The 8,970-nt window shown below is 44.4% G+C and overlaps 1 protein-coding gene across 1 annotated transcript in view; it reads left to right on the top strand.

Annotated features, from left to right (window-relative positions):
* The first annotated feature begins 980 nt into the window (after positions 1-980).
* PROSER2 (proline and serine rich 2) overlaps positions 981-8,970 on the top strand; it is a 44,455-nt gene continuing 36,465 nt past the window's right edge. The window contains exon 1 of the mRNA XM_047755109.1: positions 981-1,108. The gene's annotated coding sequence lies outside the window, so the exon portion shown is untranslated. The remainder of the gene's footprint in view (positions 1,109-8,970) is intronic.

The following is an 8,970-nucleotide window of genomic DNA, read 5'->3' as shown; positions in this document are numbered from 1 at the left end:
TAAAGTGTTTTGTAAACATTAATTAAAGATTCGGGGAGTTAGATGAGGCCAGTGTGTTATTAGTAAAAAAGTTTTCTTCCCTTTAATCAGGTATCTCTTCCTGGGGAGGGCAAAGAAATGATATAAGGACTAAGGAATTGGGGCTCAGCCCTGAGCACTGCCAGTGACTCAGTCATCCTGTGCAACCAGACACTTCCTTCCTTAGTTTTCTGTGAAATGGGGATAAGGACAACCGGCACTTTGAAATATGGGTTTTATAACGTCTGCCATTGGAGTATATATCAAACCCTATAATTAATTAAACCGCGTAACTCTTGCTTTCTCCCTACCTACAGAGTCCTTCCACCCCCTGGAAACACCAGTAGCTTAACTTCCACCAACTTACAAAAGCCTTCCATAACCAACTATTAACCTCAGCGGATATTTCCACGGTGATAAAGCTATGGCATCAAGCCACCGGGGTCAAAACCTCTGGGACCAGTTTCTTTGCCTCTCTGAACCTGTTTTCCTCCTCTGTAAAATGAGGGTAAGAAATCAAGGGGTTGTTCTAAGGAGTAAATGAAGTGTGTGTGTGTGTGTGTGTTAAATGCCTTGTCTAGGGGTAGTAAGAATTCGACACGTGATAGGTATTATTATTGCCATTACATATAAAAATAACCTCTCGGAACGGACTATGGGGGTGTATAAGAGGGGAAGGCCCGTCTTATTCAGATCTTCAAAGGCAAATCTCTTTTTCTCCTTATGGGGATGGGGATTCGCTCAGACCCTCCCTAATTCTAACCTCGCAGAGACACCGACTTCCCCGGCGAAACAGAGCTGACGCGAGGGGCCTGTCCCTTTAAATGCCCCGGGCGCGCGCCGTGAGAGTTTGAGGGGCAGAGCCCCAGCCGGGAGCGCGCGCACGGAGGGTGGTGCAGAGCGCGCGGCGGGGAGTGCGCATGAGCGAGCGCCAACGGGAGCGCGCGGCGGGGGCGCGCAGGAGCCAGCGCGCCGCGGGGCGGTCCGGGACAGTCGGGCAAGACCCAGGCGAGCGCGCGGCGCGAGGGCTCTGCTCGGGGTCACGGTCCGGGTGGGCGCCTGCGGCCCCCGGGGAGGGGGCGCCTTCCAGGTGAGTGCGGACTTCTTGATCCCCGACAGGGTTGGAGGGTGGGGAGGGCGTCCTGGCAGCTGATCCCCTTGCCCCGCACGCACGTCGCTCAGCGGGGCGGCGTTTGGAGCTGGTCGGGAGAGGTTTGGGCGCGGGTGGGGTCCAGGTGAGGAAGAGGGACCCCCTTTTCTCAGGAGCCTGCTGCCTGCACTTCCCACGCGTCCCTGCCGGTGCCCACCCGACAGGGATCTTTTTTGCGCGCTCTCCCTCTCTTGCGCATCGCCACCGTCCCAGGAAAGTTAGGAAGGACTGTGGCGCCGTCCGAGGGGCCTCCCACCCGGGAAACCTGGTGGCTCTTTCGGGATCCCGGGGGTTCGCTTGCCGCCTGGATCGGGGTTGGTAAGAAGGAGGCACCGCTTTCCGATTTCTAGGCTCTCCTGGCGGGGGGCCCACGGTGGCCCGTGGGCAAGATTTTAGTTTTGCGCGCAGAACCGTCCAGATTGTCCCAACACTCGTGTCGTGTCCCCAGCGCCCTCCGCGGAGTTCCATTTGCCTCCTCAGTCTTTGGAACTCCCGGGGCGCTGTGTCCCTTACGCCTCCGAGAGGACGGCGGGAGCCTCACATTGGCAGGAGATGGCCGGAGCCACCTGCTAAAGTTGGGTCCTGCGAAAAGTGACCAGTAGGTTTTCGTCCCCGCCCCCCTCCCCAACCCCCGACCCCCACCAGGGAGCTGCGTCATGCGGGAACGTAGGATCTGCCAGGGAGCCAGGTCGAGAGGGGTTTTTTTAAAAAGACAATGTGGCCGATGTGATGCAGTTTAACAAAAGGCAATAAAATAAACTCCAGTATTTCTCCCGACTTTGAAAGTTTCCCAGTATTGTTTTACGGAGTCTAAATTTAAGCATCTAGCCTTTAAAAAAACAAAACCCAACCAAACCGCAGGAACTAACCTCAGAAAACTTTTTAACTCTTTGCCAGGACCTAGCTTGTGTAGAGCAAAAACTAAGAATAGAAGAAAATGAATTTTGTGTCTTTCCCCCCCACACACAGAGTAGACCATTCAGGTCTGTTGGTGGAGACTGCAGGAGGAAGGTTCCTCTGGCCCCAGTTTTAATGAAGAACAGCTTTGAGGTAGATGGATAGATAGATAGATAGATAGATAGATATTCTGGGAAAAAATATATATATATACATATTCCGAAAGATATAGAAACACCAACCCAGGTCTAAGGGTAAACATGAGGAAATATTCCCAAGAAGGACCTAATTTATAAAGATGCTTTTCCACTTTTTTTTTAAAAGCACTACATTCTTAGTGCTGTAGCATGCACTGAAAACTTTGCCTCCTAGCACCGTGTCTGAATGTTACAGATTGTGTTTCTAGGTGGAGGAGGTATTTTGGTTCAAGAGGCCAATGTGGAAATACAAACAAATGCCCTATTTACTCGGGATTTGGGTGGGAAGGGTGGAAGTTGTCTAAAATCTCTCTTGCCAGACCTTACACTGTATGTATGGAATCTTGTGTGAGTTTCTTGCTCAGACCAGTAATAGCCATTTTTAAAGGACTGGATGTATGCCCTAGTAGCAGCGCTTAAGAACCCCCCCTTATGGAAAAATTTTGGATGCTGATAATTTCAAAGTAATGCATTTTTTCTCCACTACTAGAAATCAGAAAGCCAAAATCAGATAATTAAGAGAAGGCTGAAAAGAGGAGAGATGCTTTTAAGAAAACGTGCATATGTTTGATGCCCCATGGCTCCCTTTGTGGGGGAGCGGGATTTGCCTGTTTCAGTTAATTCACTCAGCAATATTTACAGGCTTGTTTGACCACCTACAATGTGCTGAGTGCTGAACTCAGCATGGGACATACAAACACGTCTTGATTACAGCCCAAACTGATTAAAAGCAGATCAAATAAGCCTTCCTCAGGAGCTAAAGATACACCTGGCCATGGTTCCTAAGTTCTCAGACACCTAAGGAGCCTGCGGTTGGCACTCTGTTGATTGTCAGGATCATCTCAAATAACGACAGGAGATAGAGGGGAGCCTTGATGCCTGAGGGGAGAGACGGGAAAGGCCTGGGTGGAGCAGAGCTGGGAACGCGGCATCCTCTGGAACAAGAGTTCAAGTGCATCTTATCCACTTGGGCGGGCTGCGGAATCCTAGGAGCATCCCCCAACCTGAGCCGTTTACTTCACTGGTAAAGGGCAGCTTTTCTTTTCCATTCCCACTGCCCTCTCTTGTGGCAGGGCTGGTGGCTTTACAGCTACCTGCCTGTTCTCAGGAGGATGGGCTGGGCAGATCTACCCCTGGGGGCTGCAGCCTTCCTGTCTTGGATGGGTGTGAGTCCAGCCTTTGTTCATATGGACACGGTGGTCCAGCCTCTGTAGGGAGCAGCTGTGAGGCTGCGCATCTCAGCAGCGCCTTGTCCCCCTCCCAGACCCACCGCATGCATCCGAAATCCTGTTTTAAGAAAGTGGTAATAGTGCATGGGTTTATAATCCATGCAGTTGGCATCAGTGGCTAAGGAATGTGTCAGGAAGGAAACTCTGCCTTCTCAAATAGGGATGTGATGGCTCCTTATGAACTGTAACTTCAGGTAGTATTTCCAGAGACCCTGCCACTGTGAAGACTTGGTTCTCTTTCATTTCGCTTAATTGTGGTAAAATACATATAACTTGAATTTATCATTTTAAAAGGTGAAAATCAGTGGCATGGAGTACATTCACATCATATGTGTTTGAGAAGAATGTATCTTCTTTCATTTTTTTTGTTGAGGCTTAGATATCCATTAAATGAACCTTATTAATTGCATTATTCCGTACGAACTTTGTGTCCTCCACTTATTCAATAATTGAGAAAGGTATATTGAAAGATCCCATTATAATGGGGTCTTTGTCAATATCTCCTTGTATTTGAGCTAAAAAAACATTCTGAGATTATTTGTATATACAGCTTTCTATTAATTAATTAACGGCTTGCACCCACAGCATATGGATGTTCCCAGGCCTGGGATCAAGCCTGAGCCACAGCGGAGACCCGAGCTCCTGTAATGACAACACCAGATCCTTGACCTGTTGCACCACAAGGGAACTCCACAACTTCCTACTATAATATCTAACAATACACATTCGTAAATTTATATCGTTAGGCATGCAGTATCTAATAGGAATTGAACTTTTATCATTACATAGTTACTTTTATCCCTAATGAGAACTTTTGCCTTAAAGTCTCTTTTGCCTAATGCAGTATAACCAGAAGTGTTATTATCATTGTTGCTGTTGTTAATATATGCTTGATGTATCTTTTCTCATTTTTAAAATTTTCTTTCAAATATCTTTATGGCAGTATAATTGACATTCAATAAACTGCACATGTATAAATTTTTTTAAGTACATTCATAATGCTTTTCAACCATTACCAGTATCTTGTTGCAGAACTTTTTTATCACCCCAAAAGGAAACTCCCTACCCATTAAGCAGTCCCTCCCTATTTCCCCCTACTCCAGCCACTGGCAACCACTAATCTGTTTTCTGTCTGTATGGATTTGCCTTTCTGGAAATTTCATATCAATGGAATCATGCAATATATGTCTGCCTTCTTTCACTTACAGTGCTCTCAGGATTCATCCATGTTGTAGCATGAATCAGGCTTCATTCCTTTTCATGACTGAGTAATACTCCATTGTTTGGGTATTATCGCAGTTTGCATATCCATTCATTAGCTCATGGACATTTGGGTCATTTCCACCTTTTGGTTATTGTGAGCAGTGAGCTTATGAGGAACCACCAAACTGTTTTCCATGGTAGCTACACAATTTAACGTTCTTTGAAGAAAAGTCTATTCAAGGGCTCGATTCTCTTCTGCATTAGCTTTTATAGCACTAGCATCTTTCATGTGAGTAAGTGCAGTTATTTTTATAGGGCTTGGTTGGTGTAGTGTATTCTTTCTCAAATCTTTATCCTAGTTTTTGGCTTTTGTCTCTTTTTGAGCTTTCTCTTCCAGCTTCTGCTCCTCCCAGAAGACTAGTTATCTGACTAGTACTTTGAAATATTTAATATTCTACCTATTTTAGTTATTGATCTGAAGTCCTGAGCTGTAGTCATTGGAGATACAAACCCATCCATCCTCATATACTTCTCTTTTGTGTGCTTGCAGATTTCCTTTTATTTTTTTCATCAACTGATTAACAGAGCCTGGCATAGGGGAAAAGAGCAGTACTTAACTCTCTCCACCAAGGTTTCAACACCAAATAGCTGTATCACCGTCTGGTTCTCTACTACCTTTGTGGACCTCGGATTCCTGATGTCTATAAAATTGGGGGCGGGACTAAATGACTTCTCAGGCCCTTTCAGACTTTGAAACTGGAGATTATAAATTAATGATTCACCACAGTTCTTCTTACCAACGTAATTCTGTGAGTGTATGTATAATAGTTTATTTTGTACCATTTACTTGAGGGAAGTGTCTTGTGTGGAAAAAAAAAAAAAAGATGCCTCTGCTCTTTTATACTACACTAAACAGGTGAATTTGGTCAGTGGCTGTTTTCCAAAGTGGCACATTTGGCATTTTCTGTGAAGATTCAGAGTCTAAAGAGCTTTTGTGAACATTTAAGTTTGTTAAACCATGCTGGGTGCAGCCGGGAATAGAGAGGTCGGTAAGTGTGGTTTCTTCCTTGGAGAAACTTGTGATGCAGTAACAGAGATACAGATGTCAGATAGGAGTCAACCTGAGCGGCTCACAAATGTTTCAGGAGCAAGAGGACAAAGATACCCTTTCTTAGAAGAAGATGCAACATGGGAGCCAGGCCAACAAGGGCAGGACAGTGGCAAATCAAAATGGTAGAACCATGGCTTCACTTATCATGCCAAAGAATTTAGCCTTGAGTTTGGGGGCATTACCCACTGACAGGTCATGCGTGGCCCATGTTCTGGGTATGCTGTGCAGGAGATATTTGTACATTGAGGCAACAACCTGAGTTGAGTGGGGTGCTTAGCGTTGAGGAAAGGAGGATGGAAAGATGAAGGTGGAGATGCTTTGGGACAGACAAGGGTATGGCACTGAACATGTCCAGTGTTGAAAAGAAGTGCTGGGGCAGAGAAAGTTTGTAAACGCATTCACTCTTCTAGAGTGGAAAGCTAAGGCCTAAACCCAACTCTTTCTGACCTCAGTTTCTCATGTGCTAACTTGTCCTCTGCACACACCAGAGAACCCATGAGTTTGTTGACTGAGTTCTTGCTCATATAGGCAGCTGCACTTCATGAGTCAGAGTGTCTGTCCATTGCATGCCAGATGAATCTGTTACTATTTCCTTCCCCTGTTGATTCCTAATGTGATTTCAGAGGTATCTTCTGAAGAAACACAGTTTGGTATCAACGGGTAATAAAGCCATACTGCAACCAAAACTTTAAGGAACACTTCACTTTTTTTACGATGTTAATTATCAATTTGATTCCAAAACCTTTACAAAATTACTGGTATTCCACTATTTTTTTACCAACGCAAATGACGACCTTATATGATTCAATCTACCTATTGTGGGCCAGACGTGAGACCCTTCCCCTCTCAACCACCGGAAGAATGTCATCAGAGAACTTGAAAATTCACATAAAAATATAATGTGGGTTTTTGTGTGTGTGTGTGAGCGCATTTTTTGTATTTATACTTTTTATATTTGCTGGCTAATTCTCATCTTAGTCTTGTTTTTGTTTTCCAAAGTGGGTGAGGTTGACGAGCCAACAGCTTCAATAGCCAAGACGCCTTTGTCAAATTCTTCGTAAATTTGAGTCATTATCAAATTCCACCGTTGAGCTCCTTAATAGTGCTGAGTTTTCTCCCAGAGAGGTTGATAGGCAGTCCTTGAAATTCTGACATCAGTATCATCTTAATTGTTGGTTGGAGTCATCCAGCTTTTTCAACAAATATTTAGTTGTCCCCATTTTTTTTCAGGCTTTTTTTTTTTTTTAATTGTAGTTGATTAACAATACTGTGTTAGTTTCAGGTGTATGGCAGATTGATTTAGTTTTTATTTATGCACATTTTTTTCCAGATTCTTTTCCTTTGTAGGTTACTACAAAATATTGAGTATAGTTCCCTGTGCTGTACAGTTGCTCCCTGCTGATTATATTTTATGTTGGTTGTTCTCATTTCTTGGAAAAGTTCTGAAAACCCCTTACCTCTTCCTCTCTGTTAAAACTGGGATCAGTGTTTATGCCCAAAGGCCTGGATTTGCAGGGAGAGGTCTGAGAGCTTTGTTACTGGGCTCAGGAGGGGTCCAGGAAAAGCCTGGGGAGGAGGGGGCCTCTGTAGAGGCATCTCCAGGGCCCCAGCAAAGAGAATGGAAGATGGGGTTAAAAGTTCGAGGCGGTGGACTGACCCAGCAGGAGGTCCTGCTGGAGCTTTGCTCCTTAAATCTGTTCAACCTGAGATAAGAAATGTAAACCAGATCTCGACTTCCGGTCTAACCAGGTGTTGTAAATACCAGCACTGAATGAACACACTCTAAGTCAGCTTTATTTTTGCTGTGAAGAGGAATGAAAAATTCAGCTAAGAATTTTGAGCCTCTCAGAAGGAGAGAAAAAACAGGATTATAAAACAATCAGTTATAATTCTTACATTCAAGTAAGATGTTCTACATTTTAGCTCCCGGAGCAGTGCATGGTGGCTGCTCTGGTCATATGTGCTGAAGAAATGATGAGAAAGCACACAAGCTTGTGTGACAAGAGAACAACTTAAACTGGGATTTTTTTTTTTCCTTTGATTTTTTTTTTAAGCATTGCTAAACAATCCAGAAATGCCGTAGACAGATTGTCATTTTTTTTTTTTTAATGCGCTACAAGTAAAAATTTGATGTGTCTGCCTTTGGAGACGTTTCACCAGGTGGAACTCGATTTTCCTTTCGTTGATGTGCTCCTCTTCACATCTTGCTGGGTTGTTACTTTTTGTTCCTAGGTTGTTTTCAGGTGAAGTTTTAGGCTGGGAAAATCTGATTTCTGCATCTTCTGTTCAGAGGCAGGAAACTGGAGATGGGAGAAGACTTCCCTTGGGGCCTGTTGACCAGCCTACCTGGGTGTGAAGGTCTTTGCTTGTGTGTAGACGAATCAGTTACTTTCCTGTGGCGTCTGGCCTTAAGTAAATTAATTACTGCCTCCTATTAATAGTTGAAACTATGCACAATTGAGATGGTCTGAAACCAACCTTGTTTTTCTACCTTGCTCAGTAAGAGGTCCCACCCCCAGGAAAAAATCGAAATGAAAGCATGGTAATTCTTCTGGAGAAGTCAAATTACTAGGCTTTTAAGTGTTTAATTGTATTCAATACCCTTGAGTGCCAGTGAAGAGTTTAAGGTCCTAAGTGCTTACAGAAAACATTTCTGAAAGTAAGGGAAAAACCCAATTCTGAGAAAAAGAACAAGCAGAGGAAAAGGATGCTAAACTGTTGCCCAAGTCAACCACAGAAAACTTCAGGACAATCTTAGTCTCCACGCCCCAGGCCTCCCAGCAACAACCCGCCTGTACCTGAAAAAGGCTTTCCTTTGATGGTCTGTGCTGGGATCCAGGCCTAGTCTGCTAGTTTGCTTAATGCATCTTTTTGGAAGCATTCTTTTCTTTCCAAGGTTTTTGTTTTCTTGATTGAGAAGGAGCCCAAACTAAAGAGTAGTTACTACGTGTTTGTTTTCCTTCAGCTGTTTATTCGTGTGGACGCCTGATTTGGAAGTCAGTGTTGCTCCTGGTCACACCTGCAGGTGTACGTGTGTGTGCATAGATCCTGACACGTACCACGTTAATGCTAGGAAGCGTTACTGGCTTAGCATGTCCCACGGTATTGGTGCCCTTTTTAACAGATCATTATTCCTGTTTTGTTTTTTTTGGTTTTTTTTGGTTT

The sequence above is a fragment of the Phacochoerus africanus genome, chromosome 12 (genome assembly GCF_016906955.1).
Source record: "Phacochoerus africanus isolate WHEZ1 chromosome 12, ROS_Pafr_v1, whole genome shotgun sequence".
In the NCBI taxonomy this organism is placed as follows: Eukaryota; Metazoa; Chordata; class Mammalia; order Artiodactyla; family Suidae; genus Phacochoerus; species Phacochoerus africanus.
Note: the sequence above shows the minus strand (reverse complement) of the source record. Positions and strands in the feature narration are given on the sequence as shown.